This window comes from Carcharhinus amblyrhynchos, chromosome 34 (assembly GCF_965287045.1).
Source record: "Carcharhinus amblyrhynchos chromosome 34, sCarAmb.v2.hapA, whole genome shotgun sequence".
Lineage (NCBI taxonomy): Eukaryota > Metazoa > Chordata > Chondrichthyes > Carcharhiniformes > Carcharhinidae > Carcharhinus > Carcharhinus amblyrhynchos.
Genome location: NC_137357.1, coordinates 4039617 through 4062402, shown reverse-complemented (window position 1 = coordinate 4062402; position 22786 = coordinate 4039617). Strand labels below are relative to the sequence as shown.

The following is a 22786-nucleotide window of genomic DNA, read 5'->3' as shown; positions in this document are numbered from 1 at the left end:
CTGTGAAAACCATGGAGAGCGAGCACCTTTCTTGGACGTCATTTACGTTGTTATGCATTTTCCACAAAAGTCAACTTTAAATTACTTAAACATTCCCATATAAAAGTGTTGAATCAAAGAATCCCTACAGTACAGGAGGCGGCAATTTGGTTATAGAACAAAGAGATCTCAGGGCACAGATTCATAGATCCTTGAAAGTGGAGTCACAGGTGGACAGAGTGGTGAAGAAGGCATTCGGCATGCTTGGTTTCATTGGTCAGAACATTGAATACAGGAGTTGGGATGTCTTGTTGAAGTTGTACAAGACATTGGTAAGGCCACACTTGGAATACTGTGTACAGTTCTGCTCACCCTATTATAGAAAGGATATTGTTAAACTAGAAAGAGTGTAGGAAAGATTCACTAGGATGCGACCGGCACTTGGGGGTTTGAGTTATAAGGAGAGGCTGAATAGACTGGGACTTTTTTCTCTGGAACGTAGGGGGTGATCTTATAGAAGTCTATAAAATAATGAGGGGCACAGATCAGCTAGATAGTCAATATCTTTTCCCAAAGGTAGGGGAGTCTAAAACTAGAGGGCACAGGTTTAAGATGAGAAAGGAGAGATGCAAAATGGCCACAGGGGCAATTTTTCACTGAGGGTGCTGAGTGTCTGGAACGAACTGCCAGAGGTAGTAGTAGAGGCAGGTACAATTTTAAAAAGTGTTTAGACAGTTAGAGTGGGTAAAAATGGGTATAGAGGGATATGGGCCAAATGTGGGCAATTGGGTCGAGCTTAGGTGTTTTTTTTAAAAAAAAATGGCATGGACAAGTTGGGTCGAAGGGCCTGTTTCTGTGCTGTAAACCTCTACGACTCTATGGCCCATCGAGTCTGCATCAACCAGAATCCCACCCCGGCCCTACCCCCATAACCCCATTACTCTGTTCACCCCCCTGACACTAAGAGTCAATTTAGCATGGCCACTAACCCGCACATCTTTGGATTGTGGGAGGAGATCAGAGCACCTGGAGAAAACCCATGTAGACACGGGGAGAATGTGCAAAATTCCACACAGTCACCTGAAACGGGAATTGAACTCAGATCCCTGCCGCTGTGAGGCAGCAATGCCAACCACTGTGCCACCTTTATAAACAGTGTGGAATCTCGGTTTAAGTTAAGAATCACAGGTGGATTAATTTGTAGATGTTTGAACTAATTGAGACTTATTCCACCTTCTGTGTCTCTTTTTTGTTTAGAGGATTTCACTAATGAAGACATCACTGAGAATCGCCCTAACCAAACTTCAGAACTGTTGGTTCAAACAAGCTAAACCGGTTAAATTGAAAGCAAAGTACTGCAGATGCTGGAATCTGAAACAAAAAACAGAAAATGCTGCAAAATCTCAGCAGGTCCGACAGCATCTGTGGAGAGAGAATAGAGCCAACGTTTTGGTGACACTTCATCAGATAAACCAAAATACTGGGCGATTTAGAGTCGGAGTTTAGTAGAGCCCCAGGCTGCAGGTTACTGGACCCGCAGGTAAATCACTGCAAACGCGTCCTCTCAAGATTTTAAACTCTGTGATCTGCTCACATCTCAGGTTTGGGTGCAGTGACAGGCCTGAGGAAAGGGAGGAGGAAAATCACCTGATTCTCCATCTCGCATATAAACGGGGGCAGCCACTGGTGGGAGGATGACCCCCAACATTCATAGATAGCCCTTTGTTATGTCTATTCATTTCTCAGAATAGACGTAGGCAGCACTTTTTAAAAAATGATTTTCTTTGTTAAACAAAACCCGCAATTAATACTACAGAAATGAAAAATAAAGAAAAATGTTAACTTGGGAGAAACTGGCTATTTAACTACTGGCCCCCTGTACTAATCTTGAATACTCACTGAACTCTGAACCGAAAACACACACTGAAATGCACAACATATGTTGTTCATAATCTGTGTTATTGAAATTGCTGGTGCAGACCGTGTCCCGAACTTTCATAAACAATTGGCAGCTGTGAAGCCGTGAAAGTTCCTGTTTTGGCTTGTGAGAAAGCCTTACTTCTGCAGGATTACTTTCAAAGACTACAGTCAACTTTCCAAACTCATCCCAGCATTCCCAGCTGAGTTTCAAAACGTGGCCAAGTTAGCCTGAAAGCTCAGCAGATAGTTACGGAGGCAGAAATATCTTAAAATGAAGTCTTTTAACTGAAGCAAACCACAGGCCCCTTACGTGAAATGTGGCCACTGGAAAGGCAAAAACTGGAACAGGTTCAGCAAGTTCCAAGCTGCTGGTATGCAGTGACTGTACAGGTGCTATGTTCCTCTCACATTCACCACCATCAGTCCATTAATCCTGCCTACCACACAAGCGAGTGATGTCAGGTGTGAATTTCAGTGCTGGGGTGACAATGGGTACTTGTGTGTCCCACCTGAATGCATCAAATAGCATATCCCTTTGGCTATTCCACATCTTTGGACAGAAAGGGGCAATTTACCATGGCCAATCCATCTAACTTGCACATCTTTGGACACTAAGGGACAATTTGCTGTGGCTAATCCACCTAACCTGCACATCCTTGGACACTAAGGAGCAATTTAGCAAAGCCAATTCACCAAACCTACACACCTTTGGACACTAAGGGACAATTTAGCATGGCCAATCCACCTAACCTGCACATCTTTGCACACTAAGGGACAATTTAGCACAGCCAATCCACCTAACCTGCACATCTTTGGACACTAAGGGACAATTTAGCATGGCCAATCCACCTAACCTGCACATCTTTGGAGTGTGGGAAGAAACCAGCGCACCCGGAGGAAACCTATGCAGACATGGGGAGAACGTGCAGACTCCATACAGAGAGTAACCCAAGCCGGGAATTGATCATAACTTAAATCTTGGCACAGTAGCACAATAGTTAGCACTGCTGCTTCACAGCTCCAGGGACCTGCGTTCAATTCCCGGCTTGGGTCACTGTCTGTGTGGAGTTTGTATGTTCTCCCCATGACTGTGTGGGTTTCCTCCCACACTCCAAAGATGTGTGGGATAGGTTGATTGGCCATGCTAAAAAATTGCCCCTTTAGTGTTGTGAGCTGCGTATGTTAGAGGGATTAGTGGGTAAATATGTAGAGATATGGGGATAGGGCCTGGGTAGGATTGGGGTCAGTGCAGACTCGATGGGCCAAATGGCCTCTCTGTACTGTCAGGATTTTATTGTTCATTTACCTTTGCTGGGGAGTGATGTATGTTCACTAATGGCTAAACTAACAGCCGTTTTAAGATAATAAGTCCAGTTCACAGCATGGTTTGTTTATGCTTGATAAAAGTGCCTCATAGAACCCGACAGTGCAGAAGGAGGCCCCTCGGCCCATCAAGTCTGCACCGACCACAATCTCACCCAGACCCTACCCCTACATCCCGACATATTTTACCTGCTAACCCCTCTAACCTACACATCTCAGGACACTAAGGGGCAATTTTTAGCATGGCCAATCAACCTAACCCGCACATCTTTGGACTGTGGGAGGAAACCGGAGCATCTGGAGGAAACCCATGCAGACACGAGGAGAATGTGCAAACTCCACACAGACAGTGACCTGAACCGGGAATCGAACCCAGGACCCTGGAGCTGTGAAGTGCTAACCACTGTGCTACCGTGCTGCCCTATTAGTGCACAGTGACCGCCACCGCCCCCCCCCCCCCCCCCCCCCCCCCCCAAAAACCCCTGTTCCCTGCAAACAAAAGGAACATGTTCAGGCCTCACCTTTTCTCTGAATTACCCAGGGGCATATATTTTCCCTTTGCTTTTTCCATAGCAACACCTCAGCCAATCAGAGTTGCCAACTTTTCTCTCCTGTGCTACACATCGTTGTTTAAAATTTGGCATTCTGGTGTTTTCCCTAATGACTTTTTTTCATTTATTCCTGGGACATGAGTGTCACTGGCTGGTCAGCATTTATTGCCCATCCCTTGCTGCTCGAGGGCAGTTGTGAGTCAACCACATTGCTATGGCTCTGGAGTCACATGTAGGCCAGACCGGGTAAGGACGGCAGATTTCCTTCCCTAAAGGACATGAGTGACCCAGATGGGTTTTTCTGACAATTGACAATGGTTTCATGGTCATCAGCAGATTCTTAATTCCAGATATTTTTCATTGAATTCAAATTCCACCATTTTGCCGTGACGGGATTCGAACCCGGGTCCCCAGAACACAAGCTGAGTTGCTGGATTAACGATTAATACCACTAGGCCGTTGTTTCCCCAATGCAAGATGAAAAGCTTCGAGAAAGCATCTCTCGTTCATGTTCTGTACTGCCGAGCGACGGTAGGTGTTAGATGATCAGATCACAGTTTGATCTGGAAGGTGAGTGCAGACATTCGTACTTTCACTTTCCCCCCTTCTGACAGGCGTGTCCTAGAACAGAAACTGCTACTGAGCTGTTGTGGCGTTTGTGTCTGAATAAAGGCAGTAAGAAGTCTGACAACACCAGGTTTAAGTCCAACCGATTTATTTGATAGTAAACTCGCAAGCTTTCGGGGTTTGCCCCTTCGTCAGGCGAATGGAGAGTTCTGGCCTCTCACAGAGCATATAACAGCACAGACAGAGTACAGGTAAACTGTGCTGTTATATGCTGTGTCTGAGGCCAGAACTCTCCATTCAGCTGACGAAGGGGCAAACCCCGAAAGCTTGTGAGTTTACTATCAAATAAATCGGTTGGACTTAAACCTGATGTTGTCAGACTTCTTACTGTGTTTACCCCAGTCCAACGCCAGCATCTCCACATTCTGAATAAAGGCGGCAGGGTGGAGTTGGAGAAACTGGAGCAGATTAATTTGCTTCCAACTGCTCTGAATAAACGTCAAAGACTCTGACTCCTGCCTATTATTACTACTGCCTTTGGAATTAAGAACATAGGAGCAGGAGTAGGCCATCTGGCCCCTCGAGCCTGCTCTGCCATTCAATAAGATCATGGCTGATCTTTTCATGGACTCAGCTCCACTTACCCACCCGCTCACCATAACCCTTAATTCCTTTACTGTTCAAAAATCTATCTATCCTTGCCTTAAAAACATTCAGTGAGGGAGCCTCAACTGGGCAGGGAATTCCACAGAATCACAACCCTTTGTGTGAAGAAGTTCCTCCTCAACTCAGTCCTAAATCTGCTCCCCCTTATTTTGAGGCCGTGCCCCCTAGTTCTAGTTTCACCCACCAGTGGAAAAACCTCCCTGCTTCGATCTAATTTGTTCCCTTCATAAACTTATATGTTTCTATAAGATCCTCCCTCATTCTTCTGAATTCCAATGAGTATAGCCCCAGTCGACTCAGTCTCTCCTCATAAGCCAACCCTCTCCACTCCGGAATCAACCTAGTGAATCTCCTCTGCACCCCCTCCGGTGCCAGTATATCCTTTCTCAAGTAAGGAGACCAAAACTTTACACAGTACTCCAGGTGTGGCCTCACCAGCACCTTATACAGCTGCAACATAACCTCACTGTTTTTAAACTCTATCCCTCTCGCAATGAAGGACAGAATTCCATTTGCCTTCTTCATTACCTGCTGCACCTGAAAACCAACTCCTTGAGATTCCTGCACAAGGACACCCAGGTCCCTCTGCACAGCAGCATGCTGAAATTCTTACCATTTAAATAATAGTCCATTTTGCTGTTTTGCCGATCAAAATGGATGACCTCACATTTGCCAACATTGCCATCTGCCAGACCTTCGCCCACTCACTTAGACCATGTCCCTTTGCAGACTTTCAGCACAGGCAGAGCTGATTGAGGGAATCAGGCTCGAAGTGAATCAGGGTGGCACAGTGGGTTAGCACTGCTGCCTCACAGCGCCCAGGGACCCGGGTTCGATTCCCGGCTTGGGTCACTGTCAGTGCGGAGTCTGCACATTCTCCTCGTGGGTTTTGTTCGGGTGCTCCGGTTTCCTCCCACGGTCCAAAGATGTGTGGGTTAGGGGGCTCGACCATGCTAGGGGGACTAGCGAGGGTAAATGCACGGGGTTACAGTAATAGGGCCTGGGTGGGATTGTGGTCAGTGCAGACTCGATAGGCCGAATGGCCGCCTTCTGTGCTGTAGGGATTCTATGAACCGTCACCCTCACAGCTGCTTCTCGGTGTAGGAGGCAAAGAGGTATTGGTGAATTATTCCCCCTGTTTGGATCAATACGTCTTTGAGCCTCTGCAGTTCAGTTTTACCTCTAACTCCCACTGAAGAAGCCACTGTAATCTGCTGTGCTAGTGTGGGCAGTGCTGTGGTCTGCCAGCAGATGGCAGCAGCCCCCAGCAGGGCCCAGGCTGGTGTTGGTGTCACAAGGGCTCCGTCTCACATCTAAAATTGAGTGAGTAACCAGGGCAGGACTAGCGGGCAATGGGCTGGTGGTCTCCCCTGGCCTCTGTAGTTGAGATGCCGGCGGTGGACTGGGCTAAACACAGTATGAAGTCTCACAACACCCGGTTAAAGTCCAACAGGTTTATTTGGTAGCAAATGCCACTAGCTTTCGGAACGAGCCGTTCCTTGGTCAGGTGACCCACCTGACGAAGGAACAGTCGGTTGCTAAAGCTAGTGGCTTGTGCTACCAAATAAACCTGTTGGACTTTAACCTGGTGTTGTGAGACTTCTTGCTGTGTAGTTGCACCAGCCCAGTGCAGACTGGTGCCTGAGCCAGCTACCTGGAGGAGCTGCACTGTGGAAGCACGGTCTCCCCCGTGAGGAGGTGGGACCCGGTCAGGTGGCAGTATGAAGAAACAGGATTGGCCGCTTATTGCAGGTCATTATCGAATCTCCACTGTGCAGAAGGAGGCTGTTCGGCCCATCGAGCCTGCACCAACCACAATCCCACTCAGGCTCTTCTCCCATAACCCCATGCATTTACCCTAGCTAGTCCCCTTGACACGAGGGTCAATTTAGCATAGCCAATCCACCTCACCCGCACATCTGGGAGGAAACTGGAGCGCCCAGAGGAAACCCACACAGACACGGGGAGAACATGCAGACTCCACATAGACAGTGACCCGAGCCGGGAATTGAAGCCGGGTCCCTGGCACTGTGAGGCAGCAGTGCTAACCACTGTGTCATCCCAACATTGTCCCCAAACTGTATTGCAACTAGTTTTCTATAGAATCCTTCAATGCAGAAGGAGGCCATTCGGTCCATTGAATCTGCACCAACCACAATCCCACCCAGGCTCTATCCCCATAACCCCATGCATTTACCCTAGCCAGTCCCCTGACACTAAGGGACAATTTAGCATAGCCAATCCGCCTAACCTGCACATCTTTTGGACTGAGAGGGGAAACCCACGCAGACACGGGGAGAATGTGGAGACTCCACACAGACAGTGACCCGAACCAGGAATCGAACCCAGGTCCCTGGCACTGTGAGGCAGCTGTGCTAACCTGCTGTGCCATCCCATAAACAAACACTGCGGGAGGCACGTTCGTGGAACTTGGCAGCTCCCCGTCGGGGAATTGAACCCCAGTTTCCCACATGACAGGTGGGGATACTAACCACTACACTGCATTAATGTCCCTTCTGCCCTCCCCGCTATAGCATGCTGGTAAACATCGAGGCCCAATTTCCTTCCCCTCTAATCAGTGCACTGATATGCCTGGGGTGGCACTGTGGTTAGCACTGGGTGTCTCACAGCGCCAGGGACCCGGGTTCAATTCCCGGCTTGGGTCACTGCGCAGAGTCTGCACGTTCTCCCCGTGTCCATGTGGGTTTCCTCCCACAGTCCAAAAGACCTTGGTGGTTTGGTGCCAAATTCTCCCTCAGTGTACCCTGGAGTGTGGCGACTAGGGGATTTTCACAGTAGCTTCATTGCGGTGTTAATGTGAGCCTACTTGCGACACTGATAAATAAATAAACTTGTTGTTAACATCCTTCCAATTGGGAGCAAGTCCATTTCAGGTGGGGAAAGGGGGCTTCCATTCACTAAGGCAAATACCAACCCTTGAGACACAGGTTCTGTCCCAAATGCTGTAGCTGGAACTGCTATGTGGTGGTGGTGTTGGTTGGTGTTTTTTTGCCATTGGTGCCTCTTGCTCAGCTGCTGGCTGTCTGGGCAAGTCCACACCTGCCCAGAGGAGGCACCACCATTCCCTGTTCCACCAGCCCCTAAGTCCCAGGGGGGAGAGCCGATGTTTCGGGCCTTCGAGTCAGGCTTGAGCGCCTTCTCGACGCAGAGCCTGGCCCCGGCTACCTCCTCCTGTGGACATGCCCGATCCACCAAAGGTACTTCGTTCATGCTCAGGAACTCCTGCCTTTGAAGGGACTGCCACATTTGTGATCTTTGCCGTGCTGTTATATACCATAAAGGCGCCGCAGACAATAAAGACAGAGTGTGCTGAGCTTCTTTACATAGAATTCAAGTTTCATGCAGTGCAAGAGGAGGATATTCGGCCCATTGAGTCTGTGCCAACAACAATGCCACCCAGGCCTAATCCCCATAAGCCCACATATTTACCCTGTTAATCATCCTGACACTAAATGTCATTTAGCATGGCCAATCCACCTAACCTGCAAATCTTGGACACTAAGGGGCAATTTAGCACGGCCAATCCACCTAACCTGCAAATCTTGGACACTAAGGGACAATTTAGCATGGTCAATTCACCTAACCTACACATCTTTGGACATTAAGGGACAATTTAGCATGGTCAATTCACCTAACCTGCACATCTTTGGACACTAAGGGGCAATTTAACATGGCCAATCCACCTAACCTACACATCTTTGGACACTAAGGGGCAATTTAACATGGCCAATCCACCTAACCTGCACATCTTTGGACACTAAGGGGCAATTTAGCCTAGCCATTCCACCTAACCTGCGCATCTTGGACACTATGGGGCAATTTAGCACAGCCAATCCACCTAACCTGCACATCTTTGGACACTAAGGTGCAATTTAACATGGCCAATCCACCTAACCTACATATCTTTCGACACTAAGGGACAATTTCGCATGGGCAGTCCACCTAAACTGCATATCCTTGGACACTATGGGGCAATTTAGCATGGCCAGTCCACCTAAACTGCATATCCTTGGACACTAAGGGGCAATTTAGCATGGGTAATCCACCTAACCTGCACACCTCTGGACACTAAGGGACAACTTAGCATAGCCAATCAACATTTTTGCAGTGTGGAAGGAAACCGGAGCACCTGGAGAAAACCCACGCAGACACAGGGAGAATGTGCAGACTCCACACAGACAGTGACCCCAGGCTGGAATCGAACCCTGGTCTCCAGCGCTGTGAGGCAGCACTAACCACTGTGCTTGCAGGTAGCAAGTTGCCTGACTTTCACTGCCGTGCAGTTTTGTGAACACGGGTCTTGTAAGAAGGATCATTCTATTATCCTGGTGTACTCCCATGTGTGCACAACCTTTGAAGGGACGGGAGATGCTCCACAGTGATCGGTAAACAGTCACAGCTGCCAAGACAGAGAGACAGGCAAAGCTGACACAGTGTGAGCAACGTGCAGAGATCCCTAGTTCATGTGTGCCCATTTTGCAGTCAGCTGCTCATGAACTACTATTAATGTTTTATTTTTAACTGTTGCAATAATGTTTGGAACGCAGATTTGCATGTGTTCAGGATTTAATTGGGAGAGACACTGCAACACCCACGTTAATATCCTCATCAAACTTAACCTTGTGTTATAAAACCCCCTTCTGAGAACTAACACCAAAACATCCAAAAGAAACACCCAAAATTCCTGCACACATTTGATTTATTATTGTCCCATATATTAGTATACAGTGAAAAGTATTATTTCTAGCGCACGAGACAGAGCACACCATTCATAAAGAAGGAAATGAGACGGTGCAGAATACAGTGTCACAGTCATAGGATGTAGAGAAAGATCAACTTAGTGCAAGGTAGGGTCCATTCAAAAGTCTGACAGCAGCAGGGAAGAAGCTGTTCTTGAGTTAGTTGGTACCTGACCTCAGACTTTTGTATCTTTTTCCTGACGGAAGAAGGTGGAAGAGAGAATGTCCGGGGGCGGGGGGGGGGGGGGGGGGGGGTGGTCCTTAATTATACTGGCTGCTTTTCCCGAGGCAGCAGGAAGTGTAGACCGAGTCAATGGATGGGAGGCTGGTTTGCGTGAGGGATTGGGCTTCATTCACAACCTTTTGTAGTTCCTTGCGGTCTTGGGCAGAGCAGGAGCCCATTCCAAGTTGAGATACAACCCGAAAGGATGCTTTCTGTGGTGTATCTGTAAAAGCTGGTGGGAGTCGTAGCGGACATGTCGAATTTCCTTTGCCTCCTGAGAAAGTAGAGGCATTGGTGGGGCTTTCTTAACGACAGTGTTGGCATGGGGGGACCAGGACAGGTTATTGGTGATTTGGACACCTAAAAATTTGAAGCTCTCAACCCTTTCTATTCATCCCCATTGATGTAGACAGGGACATGTTCTCCTTTACACTTCCTAAAGTCGATGACAATCTCCTTCGTTTTGTTGACATTGAGGGAGAGATTATTGTTGCCGCACCAGTTCACCAGATTCTCTATCTCATCCCTATACTCTGTCTCGTCATTGTTTTAGATCTGTCCCATTGCGGTGGTCGTCAGCAAACTTGAAAATGGAGTTGGGGGGAGACTTTGGCTGCACAGTTATAGGTGTCGAAACCCTATCATCCTCACCCTATAATCTGTTAGAAGTGTGTGTGAAGTGGTGTGACCTGGTCTTCAGCAAATTCCAGTGGTTAAATACAAAATAAATTCCTGACACTCACTGTAAAAATCAACACGTAACTATTTATTTATCTAACTTAACAGTGAGCAAAATAACTAAACTATTCACAAACTGCATAACTCTAATTTACTATTCCCCAATAAAATAAGATTCTAATGGTGCGCCGTTCCAATAAATACAAATCCCACTCATTAACAAAAATAGAGTTTAGTGCCTCTTTAAATTACAACCAGGTTTTGTGTCTTCTGGAATATTCTGGGCCTTCTCTGTTGATTCTTCTGTCTGGAATTTCTTTCTTCTTTGGTACCTTTGCTAGCTAGATGGTGCTTTCTCTAAACATAGATGAAGCTCTGACAGCCAGCGATTCTCTCTCTCTCTCGAGGAGAGAGATTTAGCTCTGGCAGGTGGCAGTTGCTCTCTTTTTATCCTCCTGTCCCCTTCTTTTATACCCATGATATATCAATATTTCCCGCAATAGATCATCAGAACCATCAGATTTGAATTGAATAGGTTCTTGGTATCGAAGTGCCTGGTTCAAATTGATTGGCTAAGTTCAAAAGCCTTGGTTAAAAACTGCTGCTCAGCCTTTTGATATAAATGTTTCAGTTTGTGTACTCTGTGGAATTGCATTTTAAATCTCTAAGCACAGGAAAAGTACCACCTTTTAACGGGACAATGCAATGCTTCCCCCCCCCAATTCTAACATCGGACCTCCCGATCTGCAATTATTCTATCCAACTTTGCAACGCTTGCTGCCCTGCCACTGATTAATACAATGGACCTTGTTTCATTGCTGCTCGTATTCAAACATCAGCAAAATCGGGTTTGAACAGAGGTTGAAATGAGTCAAGCTGGTGTTACAGAGATAAGGAGTTGCTTATCTCTGAGCAGGCCTGTGTGATCAATTAGCCACAGTTCTACAAGAGGAAAATCAGCCAGTCTTTTCTCGCTCACCCCTGGAAGTTACCTTTGCACCATGGGTCGAAAGGTAAAGCCAGGCTTGGGTGGAACACCTCCACGTTGCCTGCTACTTAACAGCCAGGCTGTTGGCTCAGATACAACTTACATTTATATAGCACTGTCAACATGACAGAACATCTCAAGACCCTTCACAAGACTACTGCAAAACAAAGTGTGCCGCCATGCCACACAAGAACAGGTCAGCAAAAAACAAAGCTGAGTCAAAGGGGTAGGTCCACCTTAAGGAGGGTCTTAAGGTGGAGAGGGGATTCCAGAGGTTGGGGGGGGAGGTGGGGGCTCCCCCACCCAGGCACAGCCACCAACAGGGGAACAATTAAAACCAGGGTCACCCGAGAGGCCGGAATTAGGGGAGCGTATGGCGGAGGGAGGAGATACAGAGAGATGAGACCAGACAGGATGGCAAAAATAAGGGCGAGACTTTTAAAATTAAAGGTGTTCCTTGACCTGGAGACAGTGTAGGTTTGCAAGCACAGCGGGGTTGGGCGGGGGGGATGGGGGAGGTGACTTCTCATGAGTTGAGTTTTGGGTGAGCTCTGAAGGGTACAATGGGGGAGACCAGCCAGGAGTGTGTTGCAATAGTCAGGCCTAAGCATAAGAGAGGCTCCCAGGAATGGAGGCAACGGTGAGGCCAACGTAATGGAGGTGGAAATAGGCAGTCTACGAGATGGTGCCAATCTAAGGGGGGGGGGGGGGGGGGGGGGGGCGGGGTTCGAAGGGACCAGGTTGTACGCAGGCTGGCTTAATCTCAGTCCATTCCCGGGAGATGGATGGGGGCGGAAGCTCGCAAAACGAGTTTGGAGTGCGGGATCTTTCCTGATTTTTAAGTGGTCGGGGTGAAGCTATTTGGTTTGAATCCCATTGACACCTTCAGGTAGGGGAACGGAAGACATTTCAGTGGAGTACAGAGACTAACCTCCACACATCCTCTTAACGATCCCAAGGCTTCAGCATTCCTCTGACAGATACCTGCTTGGATCTGGAGCAAAGAAAGAATATCAATACCCTGCGTGTGGCACCCAGAAAGGCATCTACAAAGTTAGACAATACTCGTACCTCTCAGGGTGAAAACCTGTTAGACAACTGTTCATGTGTCGCTGTTCTGGCCTTTGATGAGGATTGCCCCTCTTCTGAAGCAGACTGGGTTCATGGAGAATAGAATAGACCGTGCAGAAGGAGGCCATTCAGCCCATTGATTCTGCACCGACTCTCCGAAAGAGTTTCTCACCCAAGCCCTATCCCCTGCCCCATGACATTAATCCCACACATGTCCCATGGCTAATCCATCTACTCACATCATGGGACGCCAAGGGACAACTTAGCATGTCCAATTCACGTGACCTACAATCTTGGGACACTAAGGGGCAATTCAGCATGGCCAATCCACCTAACCTGCACATCTTTAGACACTGAAGGGCAATTCAGCATGGCCAATCCACCTAACCTGCACATCTTTGGACACTAAGGGGCAATTTAGCATGGCCAATCCACCTAACCTGCACATCTTTGGACACTAAGGGGCAATTTAGCATGGCCAATCCACCTAACCTGTATATCTTTGGACACTAAGGGGCAATTTAGCATGGCCAATCCACCTAACCTGTATATCTTTGGACACTAAGGGGCAATTTAGCATGGCCAATCCACCTAACCTGCACATCTTTAGACGCTAAGAGGCAATTTAGCGTAGCCAATCCATCTGAACCGCACATCTTTGGACTGTGGGAGGAAACCGGAGCACCTGGTGAAAACCCACATAGACATGGGGAGAATGTGCAGACTCCGCAGAGACAGCCACACAAGGGCGGAATCGAACCCGGATCCCTGGTGCTGTGAGGCAGCAGTGATAACCACTGTGCAGCAAATGGAGCAGTTGGCAAGCGCTAGGCGGGAGCTTTTGGCTTTGGAATTTTTTTTTTTAACAACCTCGAACTCGAGCTTCGGAAAATGTGACGCATTCACTCAGGAAGTTAACCATAACTGTTGAGGTGATTTAGACAAAAAAAAAATCTACAAAGGCCCCTTTTAACTTGATTTTTTTTCAAACAAATGAAGTCCAGGATATAAACACAATGCATCAAAAGCAGAATATCAAAGGCAAAATGAGGACTCTTTCATTTGATCCAATGCACCATCATCTGTGCAGTGCACTAAGTGGGAGGTTACATCAAAAGAAAAATGTTTGACATATTTTCTAACCGCTGCCAGATTTTTGGAGGCAGCCTGACAGAAAAGCCAGTCCTGCATTTCAAACACATTCTCTTTTTCCCTTTGCTCCACTTCCAGTCAATTCCTGCCATTGTCTCTTAACCCTTCTGGATCAGTCAGGATTGTGTGATCAGTGTTTTAATTTCTCAGTAGACGTTAATCATAGAATCTCGACAGTGCAAAACAGAGGCCATTCGGCCCACTGAGCCTGCACCGACCACAATCTTATCCCCGTAACCCCACTATTCCCTCTGACACTAAGGGACAACTGAGCAGGGCCAATCCACCTAAACTGCACATCTTTGGACAAGAAGGAGCAATTTAGCATAGCCAATCCACCTAACCTGCACATCTTTGGATACTAAGGGACAATTTAGCATGGCCAATCCACCTAACCTGCACATCTTTGGATACTAAGGGACAATTTAGCACGGCCAATCCACCTAACCTGCACATCTTTGGATACTAAGGGACAATTTAGCATGGCCAATCCACCTAACCTGCACATCTTTGGATACTAAGGGACAATTTAGCATGGCCAATCCACCTAACCTGCACATCTTTGGATACTAAGGGACAATTTAGCATGGCCAATCCACCTAACCTGCACATCTTTGGACACTAAGGGACAATTTAGCATGGCCAATCCACCTAACCTACACATCTTTGGACACTAAGGGACAATTTAGCATGGCCAATCCACCTAACCTGCACATCTTTGGACACTAAGGGGCAATTTAGCATGGCCAATCCACCTAACCTGCACATCTTTGGACACTAAGAGGCAATATAGCATGGCCAATTCACCCAACCCGCGCACCTTTGCATTGTAGGAGAAAACCAGAGCACCCACTGGAAATCCATGCAGACACAGGGAGAATATGCAGACTCCGAATGGACGGAGGGCTGAAGCTGACTGAAGTATTCCACAAATTCGAGTCACAATAGTCGAGGCTTGAGGTGGAGGCCAAGGGTAAGATTTTGGAAGATCTCTGAGGAAGGCGATGGCCTAGTGGTATTATCACTAGACTATTAATCCAGAAACTGAGCTAATGCTCTGGGGACCCGGGTTCGAATCCCACCGTGGCAGATGGTGGAATTTGAATTCAATAAAAAATATCTGGAATTAAGAATAATCCACTGATGACTGTGGAACCATTGCCGATCGTCTCTCCTTACCCGGTCTGGCCTACATGTGACTCCAGAGACACAGCAATGTGGTTGACACTCAACTGCCCTCCAAGGGCAATTAGGGATGGGCAATAAATGCTGGCCCAGCCAGCGACGCCCATGTCCCACAAATGAATTAAAAAAAATCAATGGAAGAAAGGAACCCTGGTCCCCAGAAGAAAGAAGCTCCATCACCTGCGCAAGATCTATACTGAAAGGGTGAATAATCACACAAGTTTTAGAATCTCATCAGCTGCAAGCTGTTCTCAGCCATGCTCTAAGTGAAAACCACAGCAGAACCAGATAAGAGTTACGGACCATTTAACTGAACCAAGTGCAGCTGCAGTTCATGTTTGCCCATTAGAACAATGGAAAGGGAAGTTAACGTCCATTGGTCAGAGCTATCATTGGTTGATGGAAATAACATGCACAAGTTATGAATGGACAACTGTACCCTTATGTATGCATGACGTAACCTTAATCAATAACTGGGAGTGGATAGAGATAACTCCTGTGTTTTGATTGGTATTTGCTAATTACTTGTAATCAAATTTGAAACTATAACTGTTTGTGTGTTCCTGAATTTTGGGCTCGTGACTGACACTGACCTGCCTCGTTATATGTAAGGCTACATTTTCCTTGCCAGGAGAAAGATACCAGGCAGGGTCGTAGAATCCCGACAGTGCAGAATGAGGCCATTCGGCCCCTCGAGTCTCCACCAACTACAATCCCACCCAGGACCTATTCCTGTAATCCTACACATTTGCCTTGCTAATCCTGACACTAAGGGTCAATTTAACATGGCCAGTCCACCTAACCTGCACATCTTTGGAGGAAACCAGAGCATGCTGAGGAAACCCATGGGGGGAAAAAACGTGCAAACTCCACACAGACAGTGACCGGAGGCCAGAATTGAACCCAGGTCCCTGGCGCTATAAGGCAACGACATGTTAACCACTGTGCCACAATCCCAAGTGTAGACTAATATATATACATTCTTGCATTAAAACAGCTGTTTAAAAGAACTCCGTGACTTGGTCTGGTTACTTAGAGGATAAAGTTGTGATCAATTTAAAGACTGGCTTCAGAGGCCACAACATTTATATCAAACTTCAGCAGATACTCCACAATGTACACAGGCAGGTGGGATGGAGAAAACAAACTGTATTTTTAATACAACACCCCTCAGATAGCAAGAACTCCCAAGGCGCCTCAGGGAAACAAAAGCAAATAAAGTTAATCATGCCTGCAGAGTTATGAAAAAGGTGGACACTTTGCTTTTTAAATAGCAGCATGGCAAATGGACAATTTATCTTGACACAAGACGGAGTTGGAGGGTTAAATAATCTTTTCCCCTTAGCTGGAGAGACATGAAACTGCTGGACTTTAAAATGTAAACAATCTTTTGGACATTCTTTTGTGGAGATAATGGATGAGATTCAAATTCCATTGTCTCAATGCTGATTGTCCTCAGGAGCCCTATCTGTGGACATGGGAACGCTGAAACGATGGTTACATTGACCCAAACCACTGAGAAATACCTTATTCAACTCACAGCTCAGGCTCAGCCCGGGTCAGTCAGTCACGGAGACAGAGACGACAAGATGAAAGGATCCTGCCAGCGAAGGCAAAGACCGCATGATGGCACAGTGGGTTAGCACTGCTGCCTCACAGTGCCAAGGACCCGGTTTCGATTCCGGCCTCGGGCCACTGTCTGTGCGGAGTTTGCACGTTCTCCCCCCCGTGTCTGTGTGGGTTTCTTCCGGTTTCCTCCCACACTCCAAGGACGTGCGGGATTGGCCACGCTAAATTGACCCTAGAGTCGGGGTTAGCAGGGTAAATATGTGGGGTCAACGGGAATAGGGCTTGGGTGGGATTGTGGTTGGTGCAGAATCGATGGGCTGAATGGCCTCCTTCTGCATCGTAGGGATTCTATGACCCTGTCTAGTGTCTTCCTCCGGGCAGAGAAAGTGTAGCCTTTTTCTATGAAATTACAGATACAAGCCAGAAACCCACTGTGAGCAAGACACTGGAAATTCATTGCCAGAAATCTCCACTGTGAAAAGGGGCTAAGACCTCACACTGTTGATTTTTTTATAAGATGCATTCATTTCTTTGTAGTTACTTTCTAAGATTGTAAAAATGGAGGTGACTTTTTAATATGGCTGAAGCTTTGTCTGGCTGTGGCCCTTCAACAAGAAGACGTGCTTGGCAGTACGCAGGCTCAGCGCCTCGTTATCTCTGAAGAAACGCTAATACATATGTTTTATTCATTCATGAGACATGGGCATCAATGGCTGGGCCAGCATTTATTGCCCATTCCTCATTGCCCTTGGAGGGCACTTGAGTGTCAACTACATTGCTGTGGCTCTGGAGTCACATGGAGGCCAGACTAGGTAAGATTTCCTTCCACAAAGGTGCACTGGATGGGTTTTTCCGACAATTGGAAGTGGTTTCATGGCAGGTTCTTAATACCAGATTTTTTTTATTGAATTCAAATTCCACCATCTGCCACGGTGGGATTCGAACCCGGGTCCCTGGAACATTAGCTGAGTTTCTGGATTAGTCTAGCGATAATACCACTCGGCCATCGCCTCCCCCTAATATCCCCTGCTGGCCGGAAAGGGAATGATACAAAGGCCATCTACATTTCATAAGCCAGGTCTGGAGTCTCTGAGGATAAAGAGCCCGGCAATCTTCCTTTGGAATTCTTAACAAATAGACACAGCAACTTAATCCCCACGAAACAGGTGAAAGAATATATACCCTTGGTTAATTAAAATCTTTTCCAATTTGTGCTTGAATTGTGGAGAAAGGAGCTCAGGGTGGCTGTGCCAGTGAGTTAATTACTTCCAGCCCGGTGTAGCATGACTCACTCCATTCCGGCTCTCCCCACTGGAAGTGCCAACAGCACTGGGCTCAGCTGCCAAGCCAAAGACTCTCCGCGCAGTAACTCTTCCCAGACAGGGTTTGCGGATGGAATTCTCGCCCCAGCAGGCGACGGAAAACTTTAAAACCATCGTCACACCCGAACGGGTTTGAGGTTGTCAAGCGTACGAATACCGTTTCCCCACAAGGGTAAATTCCACCAAGTAACTTCTCTAGTTTCTTTTCTTTTTGCAGTGTCAGCTGTGTCTGAGTTGCTCGCAATCTCGCCTGGAAGTCACGAGATTCTCCACCCGCTCGCTGCAGGGCTGGAGGGCAGATGTCAAGGCTAACACTCCAGTGCAATACTGAGGGGGTGCAGCATTGTCAGCCTTCCAGACCTTAAACCGAGATCCCATTCGTCCTCACGACTGGATGGAGAAAAAAATCCTGTGGCTCTATTTTGAAGAAGGGCCGATATTTATAGAATCACAGAATTCATACAATGCAGAAGGAGGCCATTTGGCCCATCGGGTTTGCACCAACAACAATGCCGCCCAGGCCCTATCCCTCATATTTACCCTCCTAATTCCCCCAGACAGTAACGGACAATTTATCATCACCAATCCACCTAACCTACACATCTTTGGACACTAAGGGGCAATTTAGCATGGCCAATCCACCTAACCTGCACATCTTTGGACACTAAGGGGCAATTTAACATGGCCAATCCATCTAACCTACACATTTTTGGACGCCAAGGGCCAATTTAGCATGGGCAATCCTTCTAACCTGCACATCTTTCGACACTAAGGGACAATTTAGCATGGTCAAGCCACCTAACCTGCACATCTTTGGACACTAAGGGGCAATTTAGCATGGCCAATCCACCTAACCCGTACATCTTTGACACTAAGGGGCAATTTAGCATGGCCAATCCACCTAACCCGTACATCTTTGACACTAAGGGGCAATTTAGCATGGCCAATCCACCTAACCCATACATCTTTGACACTAAGGGGCAATTTAGCGTGGCTAATCCACTTCACTTGCACATCTTTGGATTGTGGGAGAAAACCGAAGCACCTGGAGGAAACCCACACAGACACAGGGAAAATGTGCACTCTCCATACAGTCCTTGGCGCAGTGAGGCACCCCAGTCCACACCACCTAAACGCATTATCTGCTCATCCCATCACCACAAATGTTCAAGCTCTCCCCCACCAATGCACAGCAGCAGTTCCAACAACACTAAGGAAGCTCGACACCATCCAGGACAAAGCAGCCCCACTTGATTGGCCCCCCATCCACAAACATTCACTCCCTCCACCACCGACACTCAGTAGCAGCAGTGTGTACCATCGACAAGATGCACTGCAGTGACTCATCCTTAGACAGCACCTTCCAAACCCACGACCCCTACCATCTCGAAGGACAAGGGCAGCAGATACATGGGGAACACCGCCACCTGCAAGTCCCCCTCCGAGCCACTCACTGTCCTGACTTGGAAATATATCAGCCATTCCTTCACTGTCGCTGGGTCAAAATGCTGGAATTCCCTCCCTAACAGCACCGTGGTTGTACCTACACACATGGACAGTAGTGGGTTCAAGAAGGCAGCTCACTCACCATCATCTCAAGGAGCAATAAGGGACATCTTTCTGTGCCCAACCAAATAAACAAAATCAACTTAACTTCAGGACAACTCAAAAAGGGCAGCTCCCTAAAAGGAGGGGGAACCGCCTGAAACAAAAGGCAAAGCCAAAAGGAAATTTAAAATGTCAAATTGAAATGTGATTAAAGGGGTCAATAATACATCTCAGTCTCTGCAGTGCCCAGTGGGCACAGAAGGCATCAACTGTGCCCTAGATACCGCATGCTCCCTTTCCAGAGACACCCCGGCCATGAATATAACCGCGGCAGAGGGGCAGACAGTCGGGTTGGATGACCCTCTCGATCACCCACTGCCAAGCCCAGGAGCAGGTTCACGAGGGGGTCCTCCTCCTTCCTCACACTCCCCCCTCGGAACGGGCGCCCGTAGATCAGGAGCGTAGGACTCAAGTGCAAACAAAACATTAACAAAAGGTTTCTGAGGAAGCTGAAAAGGTTGTGCAGCCTCTAACACAGAAACGCAGACATGGTCTGCAAGGTTGCAAAAAGGACACGCTTGGGAGCCCGTGAACCGGAAGAACCTATGGTTGTGCAGTACTGCTGCGTGCAGGACCCTCCACCCCAAGTCCCTGAGATAGTGGGGGGAGATCCCTCCACAGAGAGGGACCTCCATTGGGGACCTCCACTACCCGGCGGCACCAAGGCCCACCAAGGTATAAGCGGGCAAGGGGTGAGAACACGGTGGTAGAAGGTGTGCGGCAGCAGCCTGCATCGGAAATGCCTCCGTGTGGTGGGAAAGGGCAAGGATGGCATTTCCACGAGGCGGCTCAAGCTGCGGGGTGCCTGACCCTGAAGGGGGTGTCTAGGTTCGGGGCCAATGTGAAATTCTGTCCAAGCAGGGGGACGCTTGGGTGGGACCCCACAGCACAGTTTCACCTCCTCCACAGTTGCCCTCGGGTCCAAGCACAATCATCCTAAGGTCTTGGCTGGCTTTGGCCGCGTGCCGGATGGCCACCCTCGCGCTCAGCCAGCTCACGAGGGTTCATCCAGCCCACTCCTCCGCCATCCAGCACGTCCCCGATCCTGGTCACCCCAGCGTCCACGACACTTCTCTCGGTCAGCTGCCTGAAGTTACACGGTGAGAGGAGCGGATTCCGGAGCAGCAGCTCTCATACAACGGCCACTACTCCTGACAGGGGAAGACCGTGTTCCAGACCATGAGAAGGTCCTGGTAAAAGACGGGCAACGGCTGCAAGAGGTCCGAAGGGTCCCCAGATACACGGACAGCAGCAGCACGTCACAATTCAGGCCTTAGACCTGGCGGAAGAAATACGTCGCCAGGGCACGCCATCGTGGAGAAGGCTCGACGTAAAGGTATCTCTGCAGGGTCTGGAGGTGGAAGGTCGCCAGCTAGGTGCGAAGGCACACCAGCGCCTGACTGCCCTCCTCAAACGGGAGATACAGAACGTCAGCAGGGACCCAGTGCAGTCTGTTGTCCCAGAGGAACCGCACGTTTGTGACAAAGTCAAAGGGAGGGGCACAGTGACCAGCCAGTACCACAGCATGAAGGCAATTAGGGATGGATAACAAATGCCGGGCCTAACCAGCGATCCTAAATCCTATAAATGAGTAACAAAAAAGATAATTTGTGGGAGCTCGCTCTGTGCTACCCAACAGCTGCAGTTTGTACTTTATGACAATGACTATACTTCAAAAAAAAGTGGCTGTGAAGTACTTTGAGATGGCAATCAAAGGTGTGGTATCAATGCAAGTCATTCAGGTGCAAGTCCAAAGGTGTGCAGGTTAGGTGGCTTGGCCATGCTAAATTGCCCCTTAGTGTCCAAAGATGTGCTAGTTCAGTGGATTGGCCATGCTAAATTGTCCCTTAGCGTCCAAAGATGTGCTAGTTAGGTGGATTGGCCATGCTAAATTGCCCCTTAATGTCAGGGGGAATTAGCAGGGTAAATATGCAGGGTTATGGAGATAGGGCCTGGGTGAGATTGTTGTTGGTGCAGACTCGATGGGTCGAATGGTCTCCTTCTGCACTGTCGGGATTCTATGATTTATTTTCCGTCAGTGATAAAGTGGGGAACGCTGACCTGTCCTCTCAATTAATAAATAAATTCTTCATCACACAAGGATACCTGGGCAAGTGTTACAATCAACCAATCGATAGTTGAATGTTGAAGATTAACCGAGACGAACCTAGCAGACCTCAAATCAGAAACTCTTTCACACTATGCCACCCCCTACACATCATCCAATCGCACACAAGGTAAAGAACCAACACCTCCCCTTACTCCTTATCATTGGATACTGTAACCAAACAGAGGAGGGAATCCAGAGGTCAGAATGCTCCCAAATTCTCAGCATGGTGGTTCACTACAGGTTGGTGACCAGTGGGCACACAGCCCGGTGTTTTGTACTGAGACTTCGCATTCCTGCTGTTGGGAGTTATACATCGATTAGTTATATGCTAGCGTCACAAGTAGGCTTACATTCACACGGCAATGAAGTTACTGTGAAAATCCCCTCGTTGCTACACTCCAGCACCTGTTCAGATACACTGAGGGAGAATTGAGCCCTTACCCAGCATGTCTTTCGACACTAAAGTCCAATTTAGCATGGCCAATCCTGCACATCTTTGGACACTAAAGTCCAATTTAGCATGGCCAATCCTGCACATCTTTGGACACTAAGGGGCAATTTAGCATGGCCAATCCACCTAACCTGCACATCATTGGATACTGAGGGGCAATTTAGCATGGCCAATCCACCTAACCTGCACATCTTTGGACACTAAGGGGCAATTTAGCATGGCCAATCTACCTAACCTGCACATCTTTGGACACTAAGGGGCAATTTAGCATGGCTAATCCACCTAACCTGCACATCATTGGATACTGAGGGGCAATTTAGTATGGCCAATCCACCTAACCTGCACATCTTTGGACACTAAGGGGAAATTTAGCATGGCCAATCCACACATTGGACACTACTGGACAATTTGGTTTAAAAGTTTATTTATCAGTGTCACAAGTAGAGTTGCGTGAACACCGCAATGAAGATGCTGTTAAAATCTCCTGGCTACCACACTCTGACACCTGTTTAGGTTACACCGCGGGAGAATTTCGCACCTAACCTGCACATCTTTCGGACTGTGGGAGAAAATCGGAGCACCCGGAGGAAACCCATGCAGACACAGGGAGAACTTGCAAACCGGGTGCTTCGGTTTCCTCCCACACTCCAAAGACATGCAGAT

General features: G+C 48.0%; 1 protein-coding gene across 1 annotated transcript in view; it reads right to left on the bottom strand.

The window, feature by feature from the left end:
• The window catches only part of stard7 (StAR related lipid transfer domain containing 7), a 53804-nt gene that overhangs the window by 27879 nt on the left and 3139 nt on the right, over positions 1–22786 (bottom strand). The window contains exon 2 of the mRNA XM_080216969.1: positions 12587–12649. The gene's annotated coding sequence lies outside the window, so the exon portion shown is untranslated. The remainder of the gene's footprint in view (positions 1–12586; positions 12650–22786) is intronic.